The following is a 15,426-nucleotide window of genomic DNA, read 5'->3' on the forward strand; positions in this document are numbered from 1 at the left end:
GATATACACGCCAAAGGGTGGAGGGTACTAACGTCTGCATCTTGAAAACTCATCAAAAATAAGATGGGTTGGGGCACCTGGGTGGCTCAGTCAGTTGAGTGTGTGACTTCCGCTCAGGTCATGATCTCGCTGTCCCTGAGTTCGAGCCCCGCGTCAGGCTCTGTGCTGACAGCTCGGAGCCTGGAGCCTGCTGCGGATTCTGTGTCTCCCTCTCTCTCCGCCCCTCCCCTACTCGTGCTCTCTTTTTCTCTCTCTCTCTATCTCTGTCAAAAATAAATAAACATTAAAAAAAATTTAAAAAACCTCCGATTCTTGATTTTGGCTCAGGTCATGATCTCTCGGTTGTGGGATGGAGCCCTGTCCTGTGCTGGGCTCTGTGCTGAGTGTGGAGCCTACTTTGGACTCTCTCTCTCTCTCTCTCTCTCTCTCTCTCTCTCTCCCCACTTTTGTTCTCTCTCTTTCTAAAAATAATAAAGAGAAAGAAATGGATTCCTATTTTTAAAAAAAGGAATAAAAGCAATGAAAACGAAACCCCAGGCTTCTGTTTCAAACTGGATCAAGCTACTTTCTAGGAGCACCTCATGCTGACACTGTCCTCTTGGCCGTAAATTCAAGACCGCCCTCTCAGGGGCTGCAGGGGGTGAGGAGCCTGGATGGCCCCGACGAGGCAGCTCTGATGCCAGATGCATCCGCCTCCCCATCCTCTCCCCACCACTGACCGGTTACGTGGCCCTGGGTGCATCACCAGACCCCTCCCGGCCTCAGCTTCCTTATCTGTAAAATGGAGCAGGTAAGGTCTAGCTGGCCGCTCGCATACTGGGATTACCGATTATGACCTTATCGAGGTCAGCTACCACCTCCATGCATATCCGTCCCTCCTGTCGGTTCCAAGGTGGGGTCTCCTTGTCCTGTTGCCCCGTTCACTAGCAGCTTTTGACCTTGCTGATCAGGCCTCCTCCTTGAAATGCTCTCTTCCCTCAGCCACAGAGCCCAGCCTCCCTGGCTTCTCACAGCCTCCTTTGCTGGATCTCTGTCATCTTTCCAACACGTGGTCCAGGGCTCAGTCTTTAGCCTTCTTCGCCCCTGGCCCTACACCCAACCCCTACGTGTGATTTCATTTTAATCTGTTCAGGTCTTTTTTTTTTTTTTTTTTTTAATTGAGGTAAACTTGATATATAGCATTATGTTAGTTCTGTGTGTATGCCATAATAATTCAATATTTGTATACACTACTAAGTGATCACGCTAAATCTAGTAACCAACTGTCACCTTACAACTGACCCCCTTTGCCCTTTCCGCCCACTTCCCGCCTCCCTACCCTTCTGATACCCACCAGTCTGTTCTCTGTACCTGTGAGTTTTGCTTTGTCCGTTCCTTTTTGTTTTTCAGATTCTACATATAAGTGAAATCATACAGTATCTGTCCTTCTCTGTCTGACGTATTTCACTTAGCGTAAGACCCTTGAAAGGACTCTATTCAACACCCTCCCCTCCGCCATGTTCGCAAGCAAAACTCACACGTGTCTGCGCTTGGCCCTAACTCTGTTTTTCCAAGGTCACGGTGCGTCACGTTCTCAGAAAGTGGACCCCGACTGCAAAACGTATTCTTCTCTAGCCTGACCACACCTGTGTCCCAGACAGGCGCTACACGGAGCCCCTTCAAAACCTGTCCACCCATGTTGTTCTAAATGGCAAGATTTTCTCCTTGTTCGTGGCTGAGTAGTATTCCATTGTACATAGGTACACATCTTCTTTTGCAACCATCCATCAGTGGACGCTTTGGATGTTTCCACATCTCAGTTCTTATGGGTAATGCTGCAGCGAACGTGGGGGGGAACAGACATCTTTTTGGTTTTTATTTTATTTTTAATTTTTTAATATTTATTTATGAGACAGAGAGAGACAGAGGGTGAGCAGGGGAGGGGCAGAGAGAGGGAGACGCAGAATCCGAAGCAGGCTCCAGACTCAGCTGTCAGCACAGAGCCCGACGTGGGGCTCAAACTCGTGAAATGCGAGATCGTGAGCTGAGCCGAAGCTGGATGCTTAACTGACTGAGCCACCCAGGCGCCCTGAGCAGACATCTTTTTGAACTCGTGTTTTTGTTTTCTTGGGCTAAATACCCAGAAGCGGGACAGCTGGATCATATGGTAGGTGTATTCTTCAATCTTTTGGGAGCCTCCATTCTGTTTTCTGCTGTGGCTGCACCAACTTACGTCCCCGCCAACAGGGCACGAGGGCTCCCTTTTCTCCACATCCTTGCCAGCACTGTTCTTTCTTGTCTTTTTGAGACTAGCCATTCTGACAGGTGCAAGATGAAACCTCCTGGACGTTTTCACTTGCGTTTCCCTGTTGACGAGTGATGTTGAACATTTTTTCATGTGCCTCAGGGCTGTCCGTGTCTTCTTTGGAAAAATGTCCATATAGATCCTCTGCCCGTTTTCAGTCAGATTGTTTGTAGGGTTTTGTGCTGTTGAGCTGTTTGACTTCCTTCTCTGTTTTAGCTTCTTCACCTCTTATTGGATGCATGATTTGCAAATAGTTTCTCCCATTCGGGAGGTCGTGTTTTCATCTTGTTGAGGGTTCCTCTTGCTGTGCAGAAGCTTTTGAGTTTGATATGATCCCACTTGCTAATTTCTGCTTTTGTTACCTCTGTTTTTGGAGTCAAACCTAAAAATTCAATGCCAAGGCTGATGTCAAGGGGCTTACTGCCTATGTTTTCTTCTAGGAGTTTTATGGTGTCGGATCTTATGTTGAAGTCTTTAATCCATTTTGAGTTAATTTTTTTTAAGTTTATTGATTTACTGAGAGAGAGAGAGAGAGAGAGAGAGAGAGAGAGAGAACGAGTGAGCTGGGAGGGGCAGAGAGAGGGAGAGAGAGAATCCCAACCAGGCCCCACACTGCCAGCATGGAGCCCAATGTGGGGCTACTATAGGCTTTTGCTTTGTGATTATAGAGCAGCCTATGTGCATATTAGCTTGTTTTGAGTTGATTGCAGCTTACATTTGCATGCATTTAAAAACCTCTACATTTTTTTGCCCCTCCTACAAATGTTGTATGTTTTTGATGTCATATTTTACATCTTTTCATTTTGTGTATCCCTTAACTAATTATTATAGTTATAGTTAAGTTTTACTACTTAAAAAAAATTTTTTTTTAATGTTTATTCATTTTTGAGAGACAGAGAGAGACAGAGGGTGAATGGGGGAGGGGCAGAGAGAGGGAGACACAGAATCCAAAGCAGGCCCCAGGCTCTGAGCTGTCAGCACAGAGCCCAACGCGGGGCTCAAACCCATGAATTGTGAGATCATGACCTGAGCCGAGGTTGGACACCTAACCAACTGAGCCACCCAGACACCCCACTACTTTTTAAACCTTCATTCTGTCTTTATAAGTGGTTTATACCTTTAATGTATGTTCACCTTTACCAGTGAGATTTTTTACTTTCATGTTTTCTTGTTATTAGTTACGTGTTTTCTTTTCTGCTTGAAAAAAGTCTCTTTAACATTTCTTATAAGGCCGTGTGGTGATGAACTCCTTTAGCTTTTGCTTGTCTGAAAAACTCTTTATCTCTCCTTCAATTCTGAATGATAGCCTTGCTGGTTAGAATATTCTTGGTTAGAAGTTTTGTTTTCTTCCCTTTCAGAATTTTGAATATATCATGCCACTCCCTTCTGACCTGCAAAGTTTCTACTGAAAAGTCAGCTATTACGAGTTTTATGGTGATCCCTTTGTATGTAACAAGTTGTTTTTCTCTTGCTGCTTTCAAAGTTCTCTATCTTTCATTTTTGACATTTTAATTATAATGTGTTTTGGTGTGGACCTCTTTGAATTCATCTTATTTGTAACTCTCTTTGCTTCCTGGACCTGGATGTCTGTTTCCTTCCCCAGGTTAGGGAAGTTTTCAGCCATTATTTCTTAAAGTAACTTTTCTGCCCCTTTCTCTCTCTTCTCCTCTTGGGACCCCTATGATGTAAATGTTATTCTGCTTGATGGTGTCCCATCGCTCTCTCCAGCTCTCTTTACTTTTAAAAATTCTTTTTCTTTTTGCTGCTCTGTTTGGGTGAGTTCCACTGCCCTGTCTTCCAGGTTGCTGATCTGTTCTTCTGCTTCATCTAGTCTGCTTTTGAACCCCTCTAGTGTATTTTTCATTTCAGTTATTGTATTTCTTAGCTTTGTGACTTCTCTTTGGTACTTTCTTGTATTTCCTGCCTCTTTGTTGTGCTCTCACTGTGTTCATCTGTCTTGCTGAGTGCAGTGAGCATATTTATGACTGTTATTTTGAACTGTTTAAAAAAAATTTTTTTAATGTTTTATTATTTTTGAGAGAGAGAGAGAGAGAGACAGAGTGTGAAGGGGTAAGGACAGAGAGAGAGGGAGACACAGAATCCAAAGCAGGCTCCAGGCTCTGAGCTGTCAGCACAGAGCCTGACACGGGGCTCAAACTCACGGACCGCGAGATCATGACCTGAGCCGAAGTCGGACGCTTAACCGACTGAGCCACCTAGGCACCCCAGTTATTTTGAACTCTTTATCATACATTTTACTTACCTCTGTTTTATTAAGATTTTTTTTTCTCCTGAGATTTTGTCTTTTTCTTTTGCTTGGAACATATTCCTTTGTTTTCTCATCTTGCTCGGTTCCTTCTCTTTCTGTGAATTAACGCACACACAGCTTCCCCTCCCAATCTTGAAGGAGTGGCCCTGTGTAGAAGAGGACCCTTATCTTTCAAACTTGCCCTAGCTCTTGGTTGTCCCCCGTGCTCGTTAAGGTCAAAGTAGCCTGACTTACCCTTGACAGGTTCCAGTTGTTGAGCATGTGCCAAGTGTGTTCCAGATGGAGTGATCTCGGCACCTAGTTCCAGGCTGATTGGAAGCCAGGTTCTCAGGCAACAGCTTTTAACATGCGTAAGTACGTACAGTCCTATGGAACTGCAGTTGTAGACCCTGTTGACCTCTGGACCAGGAGATCTGGAGGTGTTCCCTGGATGACAGGTGAAAGAATCAGGGCTTCGGGCAAGTATATAAGCTCGCTTCTGGGAGGTACCTTCAAGCTGTGGCCACGCCAAGAGAGATTGTGAAGATGATGTCTTTCTGCCCGCATTCCCTGCGAGTATCTTTGTAGCCGCTAAAGGTGTGGCACACCTAAAGCCTGTCCCTTAGCCTCAAGTTCCAGGACACGTAAATGGGCCTTTTTCACAGGCAGAATGGGTGTGTGTTTCAGGCTCTGTCTGTGCGCTGAGTGCCCGGGTATGCTCTGAACCGTCCTTCTGATTGTTGCAGTCCCAGGGGGCCCAGGAACACAGGCGCCTCTGGCCACCAGAGACAGGCGATCAGGAGGTGTTTCCTGAGTGCACGCTTTCCCACCAGCTTTAGCAAGGCTGCTGGAGAGTGTCGAGGGCGGGGCGTGTGTCCACAGCTTTATTTGATGCAACCCGTGAGTGCTGGGACCGTGCCCACTCCTGGCTTAGGTGGGTTGGGAAAGAGCCCCGGGGGCAGGGCACACCCATGGTCAAGCCAAATTCTTGATTCCTCCCCACCAGCTCCGCCTTCAAGTCTTCCTCTCCCAGGTGCTCAAGCCAAAACCCTTGGAATCATCTTTGACTTCTTTTCCTCTTCCATAGTTAATCCAGCAACAAACCTGTCACTTCCACTTTGGAAATCTATTCACAGCGGGGCCACTCCTGTCCACCCTGAGGGTTAGCGCTAAAGCCGTCACCTGGACTGTTGCCTTTGCTGCCTCGGTGGCATCTGGGCTTCCCCCATCTTTCCTCCTCAATTCTATTTTCCCCACAGTAGCCAGAACTGTTCTATAGGGGAAAAAAAAAATCAAGACCTTCCTCAGCTCAACACTCTCTAGTGGTGCCAGAAGAAAGTTCTATGTCTGTGTCCTTCCTACAAGGCCTGTGACCTCTCTGAGCTCATGTCCCGCCTCTCTCCCCTCTGCTCATTCTACACCATACCTACTGGGTTCCCCGCTTCCCTCCCACATACCACGCACACGGTCCCCTTTCCCAATGGCATTTCTTCCACACGGATTGTTCTCTCTCTGTGGCTTGATCTCTCCCTTCCTTTAGGTTACCATCAGGGGACACCCTATCCTAAAGAGTGTACTCCTCTGTCTGAAATAGTACCCTTCTTCACTTTCTACCCATTTAGCCTGCTTTATTTTTCTCCTAAGTGCTTCTCATAGCTTTATATTGTGTATTTAGTTGTGCATTTTTTAATTCTCTTCCCACTTGAACGTGAGCCCTTTGAGAGGATAGACTTTCTATATTTTACCCACCATTGTATCCCCAGGACCCCCAAACAGAGCCTGGCACACAGCAGGCTTGGCAATAAAAGGTTCATAGGTTGGATGAACCAGTGAGCAAACACATGGCTCAGTGCTGGCCTAGAAAATGCTCCCACAACCTGACTTCCGTTGCCGTAATTATGGGCCTTTATGGACAAATAGGACAGAATTAAGGGGCGAAGACCTGCTTCTGGTCCCAAAGTTGAGACCTGAGTGGAAAAAACCCCTTTATCCCTTGGGCGGTTTCGTCGTGGGTGTGAGTCAGAAGTTGTTTTGCAGAGCTGGAGGCTGGAGTGTCACATGCCCGCAGACATTACTGCCCCTTCCTGCTGAATAGTTTTGTCCTCCTGCCCACGCCCCTTCCTCACTTGGCTCCCTGTTTCCGCCTGGGGAGCATTTTTTTGAAATGACCCTGACACGCCATCACTCAGTGCCTATGCCCCAGGGCACAGGGCTTTCCACGGGCTGCAAGAGAGCACCACTATGCATTTCAGCAGAGTCTGTTAAAAGGCATCCAGCACAAGTCTGCTGGGCGTGCTCTGGAATTAGCTCAGCTTGGATGGCGGCCGTTCTTATCTCTGCAGACAAATAGAGACGGCCCTGCCTGCCACCTGCGGGAAGTGGCGCTTTTGATCTCTGTGGGGAAACCTGCCTTATAGCTCTTAAAAATTGAATTGTGTTCTGTGTAAGTGTATTTTTAAGACCTCATAGTCTACGGGAAGAAGCAGGATTCACTTATCAGAAAGGAGATTTGAAGTTACTACAAACAATTCTTGAGTGATTTCTTGGTTGATGGCGCAGTACTCGTGTGTTAGATAAAGTCCAAATACCTGATAGAAAGCAGCCAGACCAAGAGGGGAGGTTGAGAAACACAGGCATACAGGGGGGCTGGGTGGGGAGATGGAGGGGGGTGGGGAGGGAGAGGGAGAGTGGGAGAGGGAGGGGAGGGAGTGAGGGAGAGAGGTAACCCTTCACATTTGGGGAAGAGTAATCCCAAGAGTTCAAGCTGATGACTGGCGTGGGAAGTACCTAGCTTCTGTGCCTAGTTGGTGAGCTGGCAGCTAGGGGCAGAGTAAATCTTGCTCCCTCCTTCCTTGATTTTTCGTCCTTTGCGTCCAGCCTATCTGGGAAGAACATCATTGGCTAGAGAGGCTTTGGCAGCAGCCCGACCCAGCTACCAAGCAGCAGCCTGGGATGGACAGAAACTTGGGTCCCCTCACGAGTGACAGGTGTTTCCCCTGAAATCTCAGAGGTGACATGACTTGTCTACAGAGTGCGTGGAGGGCAGAGTCCCTCTGGAAGCCTATCTCCCACATGCCCTAGCTTCCCTCCCCCTGCCCACAAACAGACACACTTGAGATTTTTCAAACCACACTCCCTGTGGGGAAGGAGAGGAGGGGCGATTCTCCAGGGACCACTGTCCGGGGTGGGGGGCACGGAAGGGGATCAGGTGGCTGGGACTCCAGGTGCATCACCCCACACCCCATCTCCAATCAGAGAAGCTCCGTTTGGCTTTGTTTTCCATACCGTGGATCTGTAGAATATATTAACTGAAAAAAGAGGTGTGCAGCAAATGCAGATTTAGGGTACGTTAGAAAGGGCAGTTGGTACGGACAGACTGAAAACAGATTCTGGAACAGAACACAGATTCTGGAACACAGATTCTGGAACAGCGCTCTGTGGGTTCAAATCCCAGCTAAGCCCCATACTAGTTTTACTTCCTGGTCTGTAAAGCGGCTATAGGAAAACAGAAGGACCCCATGGCGCTGGGAGTATTAAATGAGTGGAAATATGGAAAGCATTTAGAAAAGGCACATTCCATGGCAGACACTCAATAAACGGGAGCTGCTTTTAAGTCTAGGTGGGGAACCCACGTTCGATTAGGCAGCTGTTGCTTTGCTTATCATTTGGGAAATCAGAAAGCCCTTTGATGACGAGTTCTCCCTACCCAAACACTTCACTCTTTAGTATTGATGCCTGGCCAAGTTAATGAAGGCATTGTACCGAGTTAGCCCTTGTGGTTGGAAGAGAGACAAAACACTGTGTAGGCTCAAGAAGTAAGTAAACCGGGGGCGGGGTGGTTATCGTGAGAATGGCACAGGCACCAAGAGAAGACAGAAATCCCAGAACGGGACCAGGGTGGGCTCCTGAACCCGGGACCCAGGATGGTGGGATTCCCAGAGCCCGGAGATGGAAATGAGTCTGGGATCCACATCAGCTTCGGGGCTGGGTTTGGCAGTAACGGCCCATTGTTCATGTGGGTTCAGCTACTTCAGTGTCCATTCATTCTCACGCCCCTCGCTGGCTTACTCAGCTGCTCTGTTTCTTCTCTGTGTCACCCTGCCGATCTTCCGACCCCCACCTCCCTCTCCTTGACCCCCACCTCCCTCTCCTTGTTTTGCGCTCGTCCGGTAACTGATACAGCACCGTCACCCTGGTGGATTCCGGAGAGAGCACAACTGACTGGTCCAGCTCCCTCTACTGGCCTAGACTTTGGTCTATGGAGCTTGCCAGCCCAGGATTGGCTCTTCGTGGGTCACCTGATCACCACTGTCCAATCAACTTTGGCGGAGCTGGGATTTTGGGGGGGGGGTGGTGTTGAGGAACGGAAGATGGAAAGGTCACCCAGAGCCAAACCTGCAGGGGGGGGGGGGGCAATCGGGAGGGCTGTTGGGGGGGAGGGGCGGGGGGAGGGCACTTGTCCCAAGACGGTCCGCAGGGCAGGCCCCCGAGACTGACTTCCCTACTGCCAAATTGCTTTCATTATTAAGAACAATGAAGTGGGAAGGTCTGCCGGTCTCCCTCTAGGGAGGGATCCCTGTTTGAATTTCTTCTGCAACCAAGGCACCTCCACTCAATGGGCAACCTCATTACTTCATTTCAAGCCAAGTGCTCTGGAGGAAATAAACAGCCCCGAGTGTGGGGTTTGCACACCCAGACACCCGATGGCTCAGGGAGGCAGAGCTCCAGTTTCTTCCCTGATGTGGAAGGAAACCAACTTATCCAAGACAAATCTCTGAGGAAGCAGAATTCCCAAGTCTTTGCAGCAGCTGCATTTTGTTTCTGTTTACTCTTGACTGCCTCAATTTAGGTAGTGTCGTACAAGAATGAAATAAACCAAAAGGTTTATTTGACCTCAGAGTACCCAAAATTGCATCAATGGATTCCATAAATAACGAGCTGGCCCAAAGTTGATCTGATGGGCAACTCCTCATTTCCGCTTTGCATCTTCTTGCTCCCTGCTTGGAAATACCAGTCTGGGACTGCAGCAAACGCTCAGAGGCACTGTCATCCGCCTCTCACCCCAAAAGAAGGGTAGAAGAAGAGGGTGCGTTCAGCAGAAGGCAACAGATAGTTTTTGAGCATCTCCTGGGTATCAGGCACTGGAGGTAGACTGGTGTAGCGAACAAGACAGAGAAAAGACCCCGTTCTAGAGGGGAAAACAGACAACATGATGAGCAAGAGAAACAGATGGTTTCTGTACGTCACTGCAAGGACTTTGGCTTGACTCTTAATGAGACCGGAAGTCACAGGAGGGTTTGGGGCAAAGGACTGATGTGGTTGGACTTCCATTTTAAGAGTCACTCAGGGGGCGCCTGGGTGGCTCAGTTGGTTAAGCGTCCACTTCAGCTCAGGTCATGATCTCACGGCTTGTGAGTTTGAGCCCCACGTCAGGCTCTGTGCTGATAGCTCGGAGCCTGGAGCCTCTTTGGATTCTGTGTCCCTCTCTCGCTCAGCCCCTTACCTGCTCATGCTCTGTGTCTTTCTCTCTCTCTCTGTCTGTTAAGAATAAATAAAACATTAAAAAAAAAAAAAAAGAGTCACTCAGGCTGCTGTGTTGAGAATAGACTGTCCCATCCTGCTGGCGGCAGTGACCGTCGAGAGCCTATGCCAATAATCCAGGCAGAGGTCTATCTTTAGGTATGCTGTTACATCATCGCCTGGACATGAGGTGTTCACAAACAAAAATCCCTTATTTCCCAAGCTGTCAAGCCAGAAGAGGAACCGTCTCCCCTCTCATATCCTCACGATTAGATTCACTGGTATAAGCTCAGAACTCTTGGCCCCCTCAGCTGCCCTGGGGAGAGGTGGAAGTAAGCAGTAAGGGGACGAGAGCAGTGGAGTAAGAAGGTACTTACCTCCTCTAGTCTCAACATAGCTGGTGGGGAGACTCTTGAAATGGGAGTCAGGTCATGGCAGTCCTTTGCCTGAAACCTTCCGAGGCTTCCTATTGACTCAGAGTCAAGCCAAAGTCCTTCATTTCAGATACAAATCACCGAAGTTCCAGAGAATTCTGGAGGAGAATACTCTTCCTGCATCTACAAGTTCCCTTTTCACTAGTTGGGGCTCATGGTGATCGAGTAATGGTCAGTGTCCGTCCACACAGCTAACCCTCACTCTTTCCCGGTGGCTGGCTGACCTCAGAGTGGGGTGCTGAGGCCAGCTAACTTTTGAGGAGAATGTCTGAAATGACTCAACTATAGGATTTGAAAACTGAAAGAGACATAACCTAGCCCATCCCCAGCCCCCAACTCATTCTACAAATGGAGAAACCAAGACCTAAAAGGAGGAAGTGCCCTGTGCACTGAATGACTTCATTCAGTGACGGGGTGGCCGCTGGACCTCCTCTGGACACGATGGCCCAGCTCCCTGCCAAAAACTTCTCGAGATAGGACAGGCACCTGTCTTCCCCATGAATCCCATCTGCCTCACAAACTCCCTTCTCTGAGTGAGAACCATAATGCTCTCCTCAAGAGCGGATTCATTCTTCCCCCTACCCATGTGTCCATCCATCTATCCATCATTCATTTCTAGTGGGTCTTCATATCTTCCTTTCCCTTCCCTTTCCACACTGGGATTTTCCTGTATTTCATTTACTCTCCAGTCTCCCCATGGGGCTTGCGTAGGATTGACCCCACCCCCAGCTCCACCCATGCCCTTGACCACAGGGATGGGCTCAGAGAAAGGAATGTCCCCTCCCTCCAAAACATATGCTACTGTTATTGGAAGTGACTTGCTTTCTTCTCCTGGATTGTATGGCGATGGTGTGAGGCCATGACATGTTGTCCCCAGAGTTTCTGGGCCACCACGAGGAGCCTAAAGATGACACTAGCACCACACAAGACAGGAGAAAGAGACATAAAGACCAAGGTTGATTAGGTCCTGGATGAGTTACTGGATCAAGTCTCATTTGAAGTTAGAATTATTTTTGAATATCCAAGATTTTTTAGCTAAATCATTCTTTTTTTTTTTTTTTTTTCTTTAGCCGGTTGTAATTGGGTGCTTAATTGGGTACTTTAATTATGTTGCTGGCAACCCAGGGAATCCTGACTGGCACACCGTTTCAGCAGCTAACATTTATGGAGTGATTGCCATGTGCTAGCTCTCTGCTCAGTGAGTACCAGTGAGCCTGGTGGAGTCTGGTGTGCCAGAGAGCAAAATTTGCCCCTCCCAGAATGTATCTTTTTGGCAGGTGGATTTTTTAAGGCTATTTTGAAGAAACAGAAAACTGAATAGGTGTTTCTTTCTCCCTCCTCCTAATTGCCTAAAAGAATTTGGATAGAAGACATGCTCCCGGAAGGGTGCTATCGCTATAGAATATACTAGAGTAGAATATGAACTAGGTATTGCAGGGAGGAGCCTAGCAAGGCTGGTTTGATCAAAATCCCATGTCCCAGTGTTTCTGGATGGCCCAGCAGACATTTGTTTACCAAACATTCATTTTTTTCCATTCTTTCTATGAATAGCCTTTCTTGCCTTTCCCTTCTCTTTAGTCCAGAATGACATATACACCTCATTTTGAGTGTCTTTGGAATCTCTAATGTTTATGTGGATTCCCTGTATGCACATCAATACGTTTTTATTTTCTTCGGTTAATCTGTTCTCACGTCAGTTCTTAGACCAGCCAGAAGAATCTTGAGGGGTAGAGGAAAATTTTTCCTCCCTGATGGATGCTGTCCACAGGGAGCAGACACTCATTGGAAAGGCAGACAATTGTATAAGCAATTATAATGAAGCATGGCCATCCTGTTGTTAAAAAAACCAAACAAACAAAAAAACAGGGTGGATGGTGTGATCAGCCCTATTTTTTTTTTAAATGGTATTTTCAGATCTTTATGTGTGCGTCTGCATAGAAAATATGTTAGAGAGGTATGATCATCGAGTGCTGTGGCAATACAATCTGTTTCCTTCTGTACACTTTGCTTTTTCTCCCTGCCAATGAACCTTAATTACTCTAATAACCAAGATGGGAAGTGCTATTAAAATCAAGATGGTAAGCATAATAAATGTTATGCTGGGAGAGGTGCTGGACGCCCTTAGAACACTTAGCAGGGACTTGCCTTAGGCAGCAAGCAGCATCACTATGCAGGGAGCCCTAGAGAAATAAGGCTCAGTGAGGCTCTTTTGTGCACAGAGACCTGCCTGCCTCTGCCTATAAGAGCTGACCCTCTGCAAAGTCCTGGGAGCGCGAGCTGGCCAGGGAACCCAGCCCCCGCCCCCTCCTCAGGCTGTCTGCATTGTGGGTCCCCTGGTGTGGCCAGGAAGGGCCTTTCCCCAGCTCCGGTTCCTGCCTTGCCCAGCCGAGAGCTGATTACTGGAAACACAAGATGCTTTCCTCTCAGGTCTCCAGAAGCTGAACATTAAGAAACCATTGCAAATAGAGCAATTACTCAGAAGGAGCATTAGTGTCCTATTAAAAAGAGGCAGCTGGCATGGCTGTAACCTCTAATTCAACAGCATTTCCTGAGAACCACGTTAATGCGATTGGAGCTAATTCCTTCCTCGCTGCCCTGGGGGTCCTGTCCAGGCTCCTGGCTCTCAGTCTCTGCAGATGCACAGGAATCCTTCACTCCTTTTCCTGGCGGAAGTGGCCTGGAGGTCCAGGCCGGGCAGGAAGCAGGCAGCAAACTGCTGTTGATTGTCCACTCCTATGCTTGACTTTGGGCTAGGGGCTGAGGGGTGGGGCTGGGGGGGAGGGGACCTATGCTTATTAAGTCTCAGTAAGCGCCTTTGAGGCGTTTGACATGTGTCTAAAGAGCTGGGACAGGGGTGCCTGGGTGGCTCAGTCGGTTAAGCGTCTGACTTCGGCTCAGGTCATGATCTCACAGTTAGTGGGTTCGAGCCCCACGTCAGGCTCTGTGCCGACAGCTCGGAGCCTGGAACCTGCTTCAGATTCTATGTCTCCCTCTCTCTCTGCCCCTCCTCTGCTCATTCTCTCTCTCTCTCTCTCTCTCTCTCTCTCTCAAAATTAAATAAACTTTAAAAAAATTTAAAAATGCTGGGACAACTGTGCTAAGGAACAAAAGATTTGAAGAACCGTATGAGACCGAACGTATGCGCTCATCAGGCTATCCATTCTGGGTGTTGGGGATGAACTGTGAATAAGACACCTGCTGAGTGCAGGGTGCCGGTGAGAGAATAAAAGGGGAGTGGGGTGGGCACTGACCCAGCCTGGGGTTCCTGGAAAGGCTTACTGGACAAGAGGAGATCCGAACAATGAGCAGGGATTAACAAAGAGAAGGAGGAGCCTAGTAGGCAGAAGTTGTTGGATTGGTTCTTCCTTTGGGGTGGGGGCTGTCCTGTGTGATGTAGGATGGTTAAGTAGTGTCCTGGGCCTTTACCCACTAGATGCTAGTAGCACCTCCTAGTCATGACAATCAAAAATGTCCCCAGAGGTGGCTAAATGCCCGCCCCCCACCCCGAGGGAGGGCAGAGAGGCAAATATTCCTGGCTGAGAACCCCTGATTTCAGTGGTTCTAAAAAGCAGAGCATTTCTCTGCTTCCCTTGGGGACTTCACACCAATGAACAAATGCCACCAAACGTCTCCCAGCGTCTCTGAGCTGGTGGCCTTGCCATCATCATCTTGCCTCACCGGACAGGATGGAGTGCCCATCCATCCCTCTCTCTCCCCTCGACGGAGGGACCGGCAGCCATCGTTTCTTTCCAGGGCATCCCGGGCATCTCACTTTCCCCACTTTCCCAGATCGACAGCCTGACTGTGTGTGGGGGGGGGGGGAGGGCGGGGAGAAAGCCCTCAGTTAGTGCAGGTGATGGTCCAGGGGAGGCCTCATCTGGTCCCACCACAAACTCCTGGAGCGGAGAGCAGGCACAGGCTCCTGAGCCCTGGTGAGCACAGCCCCTTCCCCTAGGTGCTCAGAGAGATGGTTCCCTAGCAACTGCACAGGTACCTGCATCCCTGGGGGGGGGGGGGGGGGGTGGTGGCACACAAAGGGCGGAGGAAACATAGGGTCTTTCCACGCTCACTGTGGGGCACTGTGCGTGTTTGCTCCAGGGAGCTGCGGGCCCCCCTGCTGGCCCTCCTCGCTGGGAGACAGCCATCTGCTTCTGCCCTTCCCACTGGGGCTGTTCCTTGCAGAGGCCCTGAGACAGGAGCCTAGGGAGCTGTCCTGGGTCCATCTCAGAAAGAGCTACAAGATTTAAATCCACCCACTCGCTCACTCAGTGGGTATATTTTGTGCCTCTATCTACCATGTATGTTTATCACGCAACTAATATGTATATGTCTCTGGAAATATCAAGGTGGTTGACACAGGAATCCAACATGCCCTGCAGCAGTGTGGAGCTTAACACACAGATCTTGGGGCACCTGGGGGGCTCAGTCAGTTAAGCGTCTGACTCTTGATCTCGGCTCAGGTCATGATCTCATGGTCGTGCATCGGGCTCTGCATTGACAGGGCAGAGTCTGCCTGGGATTCTGTCCCTCCCCTGCTTGTGTGCTCTCTCTCTCTCTCTCTCTCTCTCTCTCTCTCAAAATAAATAAATAAACTTTAAAGAAAAAATTTAAAAAAATAAAATACTCACGGGAAAGCTAAAGGGCGTTGTGAATATCCCATGAAATACAAGCACACGGGAGGAATCGCCAGGCAGTCTGTGATGCAGGCAGGTGGAGCGCGGGGGGGTGGCCCGTAGGGTGTCGTCACATGTGGGAGACATTTGGCAGCCTTGCAGTCCAGTACAGAGCAACGTCCCGTTTTACAGATGAGGAGAGTGGCGGTCAGGGAAGTGACCGACGTCCCCAAGCACATGTCTGCTGTGAACGGCATTGAGGGCTTTGACAAGTCAAGGGTTTGTCCATCTCTTCTATCAGCCCCACTGGCTGCCCCCAGATTACTC

At 48.8% G+C, this 15,426-nt stretch overlaps 1 protein-coding gene across 3 annotated transcripts in view; it reads left to right on the forward strand.

Annotated features, from left to right (window-relative positions):
• Positions 1-15,426, forward strand: part of ADPRM (ADP-ribose/CDP-alcohol diphosphatase, manganese dependent) — a 143,163-nt gene that overhangs the window by 36,127 nt on the left and 91,610 nt on the right. The gene's annotated exons all lie outside the window — the stretch shown is intronic.

The sequence above is a fragment of the Acinonyx jubatus genome, chromosome E1 (genome assembly GCF_027475565.1).
Source record: "Acinonyx jubatus isolate Ajub_Pintada_27869175 chromosome E1, VMU_Ajub_asm_v1.0, whole genome shotgun sequence".
In the NCBI taxonomy this organism is placed as follows: domain Eukaryota; kingdom Metazoa; phylum Chordata; class Mammalia; order Carnivora; family Felidae; genus Acinonyx; species Acinonyx jubatus.